This window comes from Pinus tabuliformis, chromosome 8 (genome assembly GCF_031772625.1).
Source record: "Pinus tabuliformis cultivar Carrire ecotype Pingquan chromosome 8, CPIR1, whole genome shotgun sequence".
In the NCBI taxonomy this organism is placed as follows: Eukaryota; Viridiplantae; Streptophyta; class Pinopsida; order Pinales; family Pinaceae; genus Pinus; species Pinus tabuliformis.
The window spans coordinates 50,470,479-50,484,405 of NC_142294.1; positions in this window are offsets into that span (position 1 = coordinate 50,470,479).

Below are 13,927 nucleotides of genomic sequence, written 5' to 3' on the forward strand. Positions count from 1 at the left end.
CTTCTAAATTCTTGGGGAAATTTTTGGAAGTAGGGAGGGATGTTAGGAAGCAAGGGAAAGTGGAATCTTAGAGATCGAGTGAGGGGAAGGGGTCCAAAAGGGTAAAATACAGGCTTAGCCTAGAAAATTGCCAAGTTGTGGCAAGAAACTAGGGTTTGTGGAAAAATGAGGAATTTGGCGGATCTAAGGGATGGGAAGTGTTTAATAAGGTACATGAAGGATAGGGGAAGGTGTATGAACATCTGGATACAAGTTTTGCTAATAATTTGACCATCCAAGAGAAATTAGCTTTCAAAACCCTAGGAGAGGGAAATGACCTTGCCTAGGTGCAACTGAAGCATGAACAAGGTGTAAAATGACCCAATGGAACTTAACATGATGATGAAAACCCTATGAATGATGATAGACTCAGCTAAATAGTGACATAGACCGACATTTGGACAACTTTAGAAGGAGTGAAAGCAAACCCTAGACCTAATGCCTAGTGACCAAATTTTGCTTAAAGACTCTTTGAAATGACAAAATTTGACCTTGACACTCTGAGACCACTTTGTAAGAGCATATTTGATCACTGGAGGAAGGCTAGAAATACTGACACTAACACCAGCTTTTCCGGCTTTTCCGACTTTTCCGGCAGTTTCGACTTTTCTGGCATTTCCAGCTTTTTCTGGCAGTTTTGACTTTTCCAGTAGTTCCGACTTTTTCGACAGTTCTGGCTTTTCCGACTTTTCCAACAGTTTCAAATCTTCCGGCTTTTCTGGAAGTTACGGCTTTTCTGGCATTTCTGGCTTTTCTGGCAGTTACGGCTTTTCCGACAGTTCTGGCTTTTCCGACAGTTTCGGCTTTTCTGCCCTCTAGATCAAGGAAACGTTATTACTTAGGATCGCTCCTCCTACTAAAACCCAAAGACAAGTAGAGAGAGGAAGAGATCCCAAGTGTGTTGAAATGACTTGAAGGCCACCTCTATTTATACTAAAACGTTGAGCACATGTGGGGTTTATTTGGTTGCTGGCCAACCTTGACGAATTGTCTTATAACACAAATGAATTCATAACTCCATGAATACTTATCAGAATCGGATGATCTTTAGATCAATCTTACACCTTTTGATGAGAGGGATTCAAGAAAAATATCAGCTACCATAAATAAGATGGCCCACATGGAGTTTGGCTCTAGTTTCCAATTTTAACAAAGGAGAATCCAACGCTTCGAGAATCGTCGAATTCTGAGTTGTAGAAGTGGAGATATGAATTTTTGAAGGTTAACTATGGGTTTGCAAGTATGTATGTATGTCAGCCTAAGGCATTTTAGGCTGATGAGAGTTGGAAACCCATCATTACGACATTTTATGGAGCCCCTTTATTGGTGTATAAATAAATGGTGAAGTGAAGGCTTAACTCATCCATTGTGTGCAACATATTCTCAAAAAAACGGATTCGGTGGAGGAAGAAACAATGAGCCCTAGCCGTAGAAAGTGGAGGACACCACATGGAGGCAAAGATTTGTTTTTGGGATAGAATGAGGGTCTGAGCTTGTTGTACTGTAGGTCGAGGCTGCTAGCTATTAGGCCGAATTTTTTACGGGAAAACACAGTTGTTTGGAGTATGTTTAGGCACTGTTTTGAAGACTGTCTCATTGTTGGAGGGCTGTTGTGCTAGGCCGCAGGTCATAACACACAACTGTGCTTATTTAAGGGCCATCAAGGGTTGACAAATGAACTAAGGAAGCAACATGGGTGAGGAGGAGCCCTCTTAAGGTGTGTCGCAACCCTTTAAGGGTTTGTTTGGTGACTGTTGGCAGGATTTAGGGCTGCAGCAAGTGTCCTAACCAGGTGTCATGAGCATCAAAGTGCAAAAAACGTTACAACTATGCTTTTAGAGGTATGTTGGGTCAAAGAATTTGACCAGTGCTTGGAGTAGTTTGATGGGAACTTGTAGGAGACCTCAGGAGCTGTTTAGAGGAGCCCACGTAGACTGTTGGAAAGCCTACCAAGCAGCCAAGGTGACAACATGCACATTAGAAGAGAGGCAAGAGAACAACATCAAGGAGAGTTGGAGATGTTCCCTTGATGACAGTTGGATAGATGTCCTAGGTGAGGACATGATTGGTGCCAAGATTTGTGCAATAACTCCTCTATTGCAGAAGCAATGAGTAGATTGGTGAAGTATGCAGGCAACCATGTGTAAGGATCTCCTACTTGTGGAGATGCCCTAACTGGGAGAAAATGCTACAACGTGGACATGATCTCTCATGGATTGTTGGAGGGAAAAGTGAGAGAAGACCAAGTGTGGATGTGATTGGGCACTTATGGTTTGTTGGAGAACAATGTGATAGTGTCCAAGTTAGAGCCTGGTGAGAAAAACCTTGGTGGACAAAGGTGGTTGCAAGAGAAGCTGTTGTTGAGCTCAAGGGTTGATGAACCAGAGGAGAAGTTGTGGAGCTCGAGACTTGTGTGTTGAGGACTTTTACAACAGATGATGGGAAATCCTCCTAACCTGTGTTCATTGTGGGAGATGGACATCTTGCAATGATAGGTCGAAGCCCTCCATGCCCTATGTTGGTCTTCTTTGGAGTAGCACTGGTAGACCATAGTGGGCTAAAGTCCTTGAGTAGTTGAGCAGCAACAGTGGGAAGTTGTTCACAAGTGGAGCTTTAAAGAACTCAATAGGAGTTTCGATATGTTGTGGCCCTGATGAACTAAGGCACAACTAGAGAGAATATTGGATAGCCAAGATTCAGTGGCTAGATGGACTTGGAGCATTGAGAGAGGTAGGAGTTGTAGATTGAGGGCCAAAGGACTAGGTAGGTAAAGGGTACAACCGAGAGGAGTTGAGGGAGCATGCAACAACCAGATGGTTAGAGTATCTTGTTGAGGGTATATTGGCTGTCGATGGACTGACAACAAGCCCCGGTTTTGTATCTTGTACTAGTGGATGTATGAGGGCCCTTATCCATGGTACGGGAGCCCTATACTATTGTATTATATGTTGATTAATATAATGAAGTTGGGTTGAAAAATGTAACAAGTTTTCTATATTCTGTGCATGTGTGATTTACTGTTGTTTATATTACGTTGTGAAATGTAGTATCGTTGAGGTTCTTGGTTTGGTAGCATCAAAGGTTTTAAGATTCTATCTTAGATCCAAGGTCGTGGAAATTCAACAACTGCAACTATAGGCTCCTTCTTGCTTTCTTTCTTTTGTGGGAAATTCATGGCAAAGTGCTTGCACTCGTGATAGTGAAAACACTTGACTTTCAACAAGTCCTTCTTCTTTTCGTCCTCCTCACCTTGGGACTTCTTTCCCTTGGATTTATTTTCTTTTCTCACTAATGCAAAGTCCTCTTCCACTTCTTTGGAAGAGGTCTCATCTCTGGTGTTCTGCTGAATCTCTTCCTGTACCAAATCCGACCATAGTAGTTCCCAATCTGGTAGCTTCTCCCTCTTGTTAACAGAGTCTTGGTAACTATGCTAGCTCTTGGGAAGTCCTATAAGAGTTAGGCTCACCATATTATCTTCGGAAACAGTAATACTGACACTTCCAAGCTCATCTCGATAATGGGTGAACTTGGTTAAGTAATTCGGAATTGAGTCGCCCTTCTCCATCTTGATCTTTATGAGTTTTTCCTTTAGTGCCAATTTCCTATGGTCACTGCTATTTTGAAATAGGTTCGTTAATGCCTTCCACATTGAGTATGGAATAACCTTACCGTGGAGACTCAAGACAATGTGTTCTCAAACTCCTTCCAGGATAATTATTCTTGCTTGTGCCATACACTTTCTCCATTTAGCCAGATCTTTAGCATCCGATGTTGGAGGCTTATGAATGTCATGATTTATGAATTCCTTGAGGCCATTGTCTTCCAGCATTTCCTCCATCCCGTCCTTCCAAACTATGTACTTCGAGCTGCCCTCTAAGGCATACTCAAGTCTCAAACCGTAGAAAGCCATATTGCTAATTCTGACGAATGAACTTGCAAATTCGATTTCAAGTGCACAAAAAACTCGAATTCTCCTCTTCTATACTACCTTAAGCTTCGATACCATGTAGATTTTTACTATGTAGATTTAACAACTTACGTGATATGCTAAAACATAAGACAATAATATACTCTACTCTACTCTTCAGCGGAAACCAAAATTGATTGATGAAAACAATAAGCAGAAAAGGAAGAATATCAATCGCACATAACACAAAATTTGCTATAAACCTCGACTATATATATTGCATTAACCAGAATATCTTAGAAGAAAATACAATGCTTGTTCAACCCGAACAATTCCTGCACAAGTATAATCTAACTCTCTGCTTCCTAGGCTAACTTTGACCAACACTTAGCCAATTTACTAGCCTTCCAAGCCCCTACTTCCTTGCACAATCCCTAAGAGAATTAGCCTCTATTTAATGTGGAAATTACCTCTCCATAACTGCGCAATCCACATAGGCCCTCAACTGATTACATGCACTATCTGTAAAATTTAGAAAATTATACAACTGATAGTACATTGTCCCTGAACTTTAATCTCAATTGGGTCTTCCTATGAATTGACATACATAAGTTATTTATGAGTGAATCTTCAGTTAACTGGTATGTTATTAGTGATGCACTACTCCACTACTAGACCTCTACTAGTTCCTTCAACAATCAGAACTAGTTTAACTAACTATAACTCAATTAAACTGAGTTATCTAATTACAACAAGAAATCAATCTGACCCCCTAAAATTTAGGGATCACTCTACATGGCTCTAGATAGACTTCCAACTCGAATTTTCTAAGTCAATTAAGTCAATTTAACTTAATTAACTATTACAAGTTGCTATGAGAATAGAATTACAATTTAATTCAAGAACAAATTAAATTGGAATTTCTAGATGTTATTTTTAACATTTCTGTCAGACCAGGCAGTAACTCCTCAAAAACAATTCATTGATGTTCATTCAGGTTGGTGTTTATTATATACATCAGGGAGAGAGTGTTCAGTTCATCTCTCGGTGACTACTCATATTTCTTATTATTTATTTACATCAATTTCAGTTATTCACCCAATCCTAATGATTAGGTGTCAACATTCCCCCCTTAATCTGAAGGAATGTTGGTGAGTCCAAGCATCGTTCTGAATCTTTCAAGCTTTTCTCTTCCAAGGGCTTTGGTGAAGATGTCTGCAATTTTCTCATTAGTGGAACAATGGCGGAGATGGATTGTTTTGGCCTCAACATGATGTCGGATCAGATGATATTTAGTATTGATGTGCTTCGTTTAATCATGGAACTTTAGGTTTTTGGCCAACTTTATTGCTGAGGTATTTTCAATCATGAGTGGAGTTGATTGTACTTGTTTTACCTGCAAATCTTTAAGAATTTTCTTGAGCCACACAATTTCTTTTGTTGCCTCAGTTGTTGCCACATATTTTGCTTCTGTTGTGGAATCTGCTGGAACTGATTGTTTGCGTGATCTCTAGGAGATAGCTCCTAATCCAAGACTCATAGCATAACCTGAAGTAGATACCCTAGTTTCTTTGTCTCCATTGAAGTCTGAATCAGAGTATCCAATCAAGTTGAAGTCGTCCACCTGTGTATACTTGATTCCAAAGTCTTGAGTTCCCTTCAAGTACATTAGAACTCTTTTTGCAGCAGACCAATGTCCCTCACAAAGCTTTTGCATAAACCTGGAAAGGATTCCAACAACAAATGAAATGTCTGGTCTAGTAGTAGTTAGGTAGTTGAGACTTCCTACAAGATGTCTATACTTTGTTGCATCCTCAAATTCTTTTCCTTCAATGGATGTGAGCTTTAAGTTTTGTTCCATTGGAGTAGTAAGAGGATTGCATTCTGTCATGCCAAACTTGTTCAACAGATCTCCAATGTACTTCTTTTGAGAAAGGAATATGGACTTTGGATGTTGAGTTATTTCAATACCAAGATAGTAATGAACATAGCCCAAATCATTCATTTCAAAACCTTTCCTCAATTCCTTCTCTATGGATGCAATGTAGCTTTCATTGTTCCCTGTCATCAAAAGATCATCTACATATACCACAAGATATACAAATGTTTTTCCAACTTTCTTGACAAATAAAGTTGCATCATCAAGATCATAATGTTTGAAATTGAGTTTCAGAAGATGCTTAGTTAGTTTTTCATACCAGGCTCGCGGTGCTTGTTTGATGCCATATAAGGATTTCACAAGTTTGCATACTTTATGTTCATGTCCTTTCACAATAAATCCTTCAGGCTGGGACATAAAAACATTCTCTTTTAGATTTCCATTCAAGAAAGCAGTTTTTACATCCATTTGATGGACTTTCCAACCATTCTGAGCTGCTAAGGCAAAGAGTGTCCGGATGGTAGCCCATTTTGCTATGGGGGCAAAAGTCTCCTCATAATCGACCCCTTCCTTCTGTGCAAAACCTTTTGCCACAAGCCTGGCTTTGTGCTTTTCAAGTGAGCCCTCTGCTTTATACGTGTTCTTGTAGACCCACTTGCAGCCAATTGGTTTGGTTCCTAATGGAGGATCAACCAGCTTCCAAGTGCCATTCGTTATCAGGGCATCATACTCCTTTTGCATTGCTTCTTTCCATTCATCATGAGAAGAAACTTCTTTGAAGGAATTTGGTTCGAAATCTGTAGAAAAATTCAATTCACAATCATAAGAAACATCCATATCAACAGCTGAATCAGAGTCATCTACATCACCTCCATTTTTCCGGTTTGAATTTCTAGTTCCTGTCTTTCCAACCTCATCAAGATGAACACTTTCAAGTGTCTTTGTTAGCCACTTTGGGGGACCTTTCTCAGATGGTCCAAGCTGCTTCGTTCATTGAGTTGGGACTGAATCAAGATTGAGTCTCCCAATTCTATCAATCACATCACTTAAAGCATCATCTGTTGTTGGAGTTTCAAGCGGGGGAGAGAGTTCTTCAGAAGAAGATTCCACATGTTGATCTAGTATAGGAATCCCCCCTTCAAGATGTGGAATCTGATTATCAAATTCTTGAAATGATTTTGCATTTGTGAATCTATCCAAGCGATCAAGTTGCCGCTCAACAACATTGTCAGTTTTGGATGATTCAAGAAAGATTACATCTCTAGATACAACAAAATTTTTATTGACTTCATCATAGAGACAGTATGCTTTGGAGGTGTTTGAATACCCCAGGAAGATACACTTACGACTTCTTGCACCAAGTTTGTTTCTATGTACCTTTGGTATCAAGGCATAACAGGTGGAACCAAAGACCCTGAGATGCTTTACCGAAGGAATGTGCCCATACCACATTTCATATGGAGTCTTGTTTCTAATAGCATTAGATGGACATCTATTCTTTATATATACAGCACATAGAAGTGCATCAACATAAAACATCAACTTTACATTTTTGAAAAACATCATGGAGCGTACCATATTTAAGATTGTCCTATTCATTCTTTCAGCTACACCATTCTATTGGGGATTATAAGGCACAACTGTTTGATGTTTGATCCCATGTTGGCGAAGATAGTTTTCAAATTCATTTGAAGTATATTCTTTTCCATTATCAGTGCGAATAGATCCAATATGAGATTGTGCATCATTTTCAATCCATGTATGAAAGTTCTTGAATGTTTGAAAAGCATCAGATTTGTTCTTCAATAAATAAACCCAACACATTCTGGTGTAGTCATCAATAAATGCCATCATATATTTATTTCCATTTGCAAAAGGAATAGGCATTGGACCACATAAATCTAAATGAATGAGTTCAAGTTTTCTATGTGCTCTTGAATGTGAATCATGAAAACACTGTTTTCTATGCTTTCCTAGAATACAAGCATCACATTGCTTAAGTTTCCTAGGAATTGTAGGCAAACCAGCAACACCATTTTTCTTCAACAAGCGGAGGCTGTCATAGTTCAAATGTCCAAATCTAGCATGCCATAATAAACTTGATGGAAGTGTACCTTCTTCATAATGAGAATTGTATGAGAAATGTTGTGCACGAGCAGAGGTACCTTGCAGCTTGAGAAGCCTTTCTTCTTCTATTCCCATCATGACAAGTGAGTGGTCAGATGCTTTTCTCAACTCAAGCTTGCCATCAAACATATGAATGGAGTGACCTTGCTGGGGGATGTGGACCAAGGACAAGAAGTTTCTCTTCAGCTGTGGGAGATATAGAACATGGTGCAGAAGAAAGTCTAGAAGACCAGACAATTTAAGCCTGATTGTGCCAAGCCCTAATGGCTTGATTTTTTATTGGTCTGCAAATTTTACTGCTCCATCAACATTGTCAGTAAATTCTTCAAAAAAATCTTTTCTATGAGTCATGTGGCAAGTTGCTCCTGAATCAAGCAACCAATCATTTTTCCAAGAAGCAAGTGAAGCATTAAATAAATCTTCATTTACTTTGATATTACATTGTGTCACAACATAATGAGCAGATTCAGGTGCTTTACCTTTGTCTGTGTCATTAGTTTTACCTTTCTGTTGGTTTCTTTGCTGCTCAATTTTGTCCCAAGGTAGCTTGCATGTAGAGGCATCATGTGATCCATTATTTTTGCACCGTATGCAACGCAAATCTGACTTTTCTCCTTAAGAGTGTCCGCCCCCCTGCCTTTGAAATATCTTCCCCTTCCTCTCTGAACACCTCTTCCTCTCGAAGAATCTTGGGCAAGATTCTTTTCTTTATGAGCAAGGAACACAACCTCTTTAGAAGATTCAGGGGCTGTCTTCTTTCCAAAAGCTTTCTCTCTTTCAGAAATTTTTTTCACAAGAGAGTCAAAGGTAATATCTTTGATATTTCCATTTGCTTGCAATGACTCAAGATAATTGGAGTAAGTAGGATAAAGTGCCTTGAGAAAAGTGATAAGAGGAATATCTAATTCAACCTTAGTGGCTTTGGTATCATGCATTATAGATTTTACTTCGGATGCAAGAGCAAGAGGATCATTATTTTGCAATTCAAGAGTGAAGAGTTTAATCATGAGTTGAACAACTTCAAGTGTAGAATGTGAGTCATAGAGTTCTTTCCGCTTTTGTAAGGCTTTGAAAGCAGTTGAAAATGGTGAAATATGGTGACTCACCTCTTGTTGGGTCCCTATAATACTAGTGATTATCCCATTACTATTGTAGTTATACCCCTTATTTATATTGTTGTGCCCCTATTACCCCCATATTGTTATTTCTGTGCCCCATAGAATCCCTCTGTTGTTATTTTTGTGGCTTTATATTATTATTGTTAGGTCGGCTGGATTATATTGTGACTCCTTAGACTCCTATATATAGAAAGGAGGTTTTGTCATTTGAATCATCCAAGAATTGTTAATTTATGTAATGTAAAGGAGGTAGCCCCCTTGAAGAGGCTGAATTCTAAGGCGTTGATCTATCTTTTCTATCTCTTCTTGAGCTGGTTTCATAACATTTGGTATCAAAGCTTTGGATGCTAGGGTTTCGCTGCTCCCAACAGGTCATCGTGGCATTCGCTATAACTTTTTTTCTGTGACGTTTCAGAAGTCACAAAAAAAACCCATTTGAGAAGAAATCGCGTTGAACCTTGGGTCCAAATTTCAGAGCGTTTTGTGTGATATTTGCGGAGATATGATCTGAGGAAGTTGGTCTTTTTGTAGACTCCTGAATTACAATCAAAACAGTTGACCTGGGGAAAATCGTCATAACTTTCTCTCTGGGAATCAGATTGAAATTTCGTAAGAAGGTACAGAAAGAGGACGGACTTTAGTTTCTTTTATATCTTTCTTAGAACCAAATATTGAAAATTGTACACGTGGCACTTCATACAACTTCGCTCTTCTAGAAAGGTATATAATCAGGTCATCTTGGGAGATTGTGCATAACTCTTTATTAGAGAATCCAATTTGGATCAGACTGGTGGGGTTGGAAAGAGGACACAGAGAGCTACTACAGATCACAAATTCAAAACTAGATGATTGGAAAGTATAGAGATACATTAGAGGCAATATCGAGCTCCTACAAAGTGAAAAAAGGTGTGTAGATTTTTTAAAATTTTTGCTTAAGCTTGGTTTGAAAATTTATTTTGAAGGAATTCAAAGGGCATAGTAGAGCATTATTATCGGTAACTGATGCCCCGAGGAAAGAAAATGCAAACACCTAGTAAGGAACTTGAAAGCTCTAGCATGACTCATGAAGAAGAGGAAGAAATGCTACATGATATATCAAAATTACAAGAACAAGTGCAACAAATGTCACGCTCACAAAAGTTAACAGAAGCTAAGATAAATGGCGTGGAAGCTAAGATGAATGGCGTGGAAGCTAAGATGGACAATTTGAAGATAGATTTGAACACAAATTTGAAGACAGGCATGGCAGATTTGAAGGCATATTTGACAAATTTTCTACAAGAAATACTTACTAATGGTGAAAAGGTAGTAAAGGAAACTCATGATGAGAACAAAAGAAATGTTAATCATGATTCCATAGAGGCTAATGTTGGATCAAAGAATCACCATATTCCAAAAATCTATTTGAGGAAGTTTGATGGCAAGGATCCCGCCACATGGATATTATAGATGGAGCAATTCTTCGATCTCAATAATGTGCAAAATGCGCAAAAGGTACGTATGGCAACTGTATATTTGGAACCAAATCAGTTTGTATGGTATCAATGGCTTTGTTCTTGTAAACAATTTATCACTTGGGCAATTTTTACGGAAGAATTGATAGCACATTATGAGGATACAAAAAGCAACACTTTTTTTAGCTAATTGATAAGTCTCAAAAAAAAGGGTTCAATAATGGAGCACATTGAGGAGTTCCAAAAATTGAACATAAGGGTAAAAGATATTCCAGAGGAGCATAGGATTGATGTGTTCATAGGGTCTTTAAAGGATAATATCCAACATGATGTTCACCTTTGGGAACCTGATTCATTAGAGAAGGCATTCAGGTTAGCAAGAAAAATGGAAAGCAAAATTATGGCAACTAGGAAGCATACCACTCACAACTATAAAGACGGAAGTGTTGTTGCCCCTAGTCTTCCACAACCTACAAGGTTGACACCACAACAATTGGAAGAAAAAAGAACAAAAGGGCTTTGTTACAGTTGTGATAGCAAATACACAAAAGGTCATAAGTGTGCTGAGAAGAAATTATTCTACATAGATTGTGAATAGGAAGAAGAAAAGGAGCAATAAAGGTCAAAAGAAGAGGATATACTCCAGGAACAAAGCCTAGATGAAGAAAAAATAAATCCGACCATATCTTGTAATGCATTGGCGGGAATTACCACTCCTCAAACCATCAAGATAGAAGGACAAATCAAGAAGAAAAAGGTAATAGTGTTGATTGATTCAGGAAGCACCCACAATTTTATTCATTGTAGGGTAGCAAAAGAATTGAATTGCTTCCTATATCCAGCACCAGAGTGTCAAGTGATGATTGCAAATGGAGGAACAATAAATTGCTCTGGAAAGTGCCATAATATCAAGCTAGCCATGGGAGAATATGTATTGACTAGCCCAATGATTTCCATTCCAATGGGAGGTGTTGATGTTGTACTAGGAGTCCAATGGCTACAATCCTTGGGTACAATAGCTTTTAATTTTCAAGAACTTTTCATCAAATTTTCTACGGAAGGAAAGGAAGTTGAATTAAGGGGTATTGCAGGGAAACCAGGAAAGCTAATCAGCTCTAATGGCATGACTAAGCTTCTAAAAAAGGAGAAAAGAGGTGTAATTGCACAATTATGTTCGCTAGATGTTTCCACATTGGAATCATCTATTTCTCCAGATCTCCAAAAAGTCCTAGACAAGCATTCCAAGGTATTTGAGACTCCCAAAGGTCTCCCACCTATGCATGATCATGATCATGCTATTCATCTGATTCCAGGAAGTGTTCCTCCAAACATCAGGCCGTACAGATATCCCTATGTCCAAAAAAGTGAAATTGAACGTATGGTTGCGGAAATGCTAGAGGCTGGTATAATTCAACCGAGTCAAAGTTCTTTCTCAGCTCTAGTAGTATTGGTGCACAAGAAGGATGGATCATGGCGCATGTGTCTGGATTATAGGGAGCTCAACAAGCTCACTATTAAAGATAAGTTCCCCATTCCTGCCATTGATGAATTACTGGATGAATTGCATGGATCAATTTACTTCACCAATTTGGATCTTCATTCGGGATATCATCAAATCAGAATGAAGATTGAAGACATTCCGAAAACGACATTTAGAACTCATGAGGGTCATTATGAATTTTTGGTCATGCCTTTTGGCCTTACCAATGCACCTTCAACATTTCAAGGTTTGATGAATTCAATTTTCAAACCATTCCTTAGAAAATTTGTGTTAGTATTTTTTGATGATATACTAATCTACAGCAAGTCTTGGAAGGATCATGTTGAACATGTTGACAGGGTGCTACAACTATTGGAGGAGAAACAATTATATGCAAAAAGATCCAAATGTTTCTTTGGAGTCCAGGAGGTGGAATATTTGGGTCATATTGTATCTCATGAAGGAGTTAAGGTAGACCCTAGCAAAATTAAAGCCATTAAGGAATGGAAAATCCCCACATCCATAAAGCATCTGCGAGGATTTCTTGGGTTGACAGGGTATTATTGCAAGTTTGTTAAGAATTATGGGAGAATAGCAACACCTCTAACAACATTATTGAAGAAAGATTCATTTTCATGGAACCGGAAGCAGTCACAAAAACAAGAACTCGACAGCTACGAAATCGATCAATTTCAGAGTATCTTATCAAGTGGAAGAACTTATCCGCTGAAGATTCCACATGGGAGGATGAGAATTTTATGCAGAAGTATCCAGAACTGCTCAAGTGTTGAGGACAACACTTTTTTGAAGGAGAGGGGCATGTTGGGTCCCTATAATACTAGTGATTACCCCATTACTATTGTAGTTATACCCCATATTTATATTGTTGTGCCCCTATTACCCCCATATTGTTATTTCTGTGCCCCATAGAATCCCTCTGTTGTTATTTTTGTGGCTTTATATTATTATTGTTAGGTCGACTGGATTATATTGTGACTCCTTAGACTCCTATATATAGAAAGGAGGTTTTGTCATTTGAATCATCCAAGAATTGTTCATTTATGTAATGTAAAGGAGGTAGCCCCCTCGAAGAGGCTGAATTCTAAGGCGTTGATCTATCTTTTCTATCTTTTCTTGAGCTGGTTTCATAACACCTCTTCACTTACAGATGCTGCAATTAATGCATAGGCTTTGTTGTTCTTATTTTCCCAAATGGCGAACTCTTTGTCTGAGGTAGGCTGTTCTGGCTCTTTGCCTCTGTCTCCAACACACACTCCTTTCCACAACTCATTGAAAATGAGGGTGTGTTTTATCTTCTGGGACCATTCAGGATAGTTTTTCTTGCCAGTGAGAACTATTCCCACAATGGATATGATTGAATGCAATGTAAAATCTGTAAAAAAATACTTCTTTAGCAAAAAATCTGTGTACTGTAAAATCTATATATTGTAAAAAATACTCCTGCTAGCAAAAATGTGCTTCAAAATAATACAACCTTATTGTTCCTTCTTGATTAGGTAAGAAATTGATTTAATATACAAAGAGAAAAATTATATTCTATCCATATAGAATATCACGATTTGTATTTCAACCTTATTTTATACTCAAGCATTCATGCCCTCGACAAACCCAAAATGACTAATATAATAAGGAAAAAATCTTGATCAAAATTGTTTCTTTCCAATATGTTATCATGCTCAACGCCTTTTTTCTTTTCTTTTCAGTAATACGGAGGCTTACAACAGTGATATCGAGGCTCTTGAGCAATCTCAGGCAATCTCATACCATGTCAAAATACCATGACATCACACTGATAACAGTTGCCTCCACCACCGTTGCCGTCGCCACCAGCACCATCTTGGGCAGTCTCAGATAATTCAATGTTCCACTGTTCTTTATTACCCTCTCTACCAAAGAAATTGG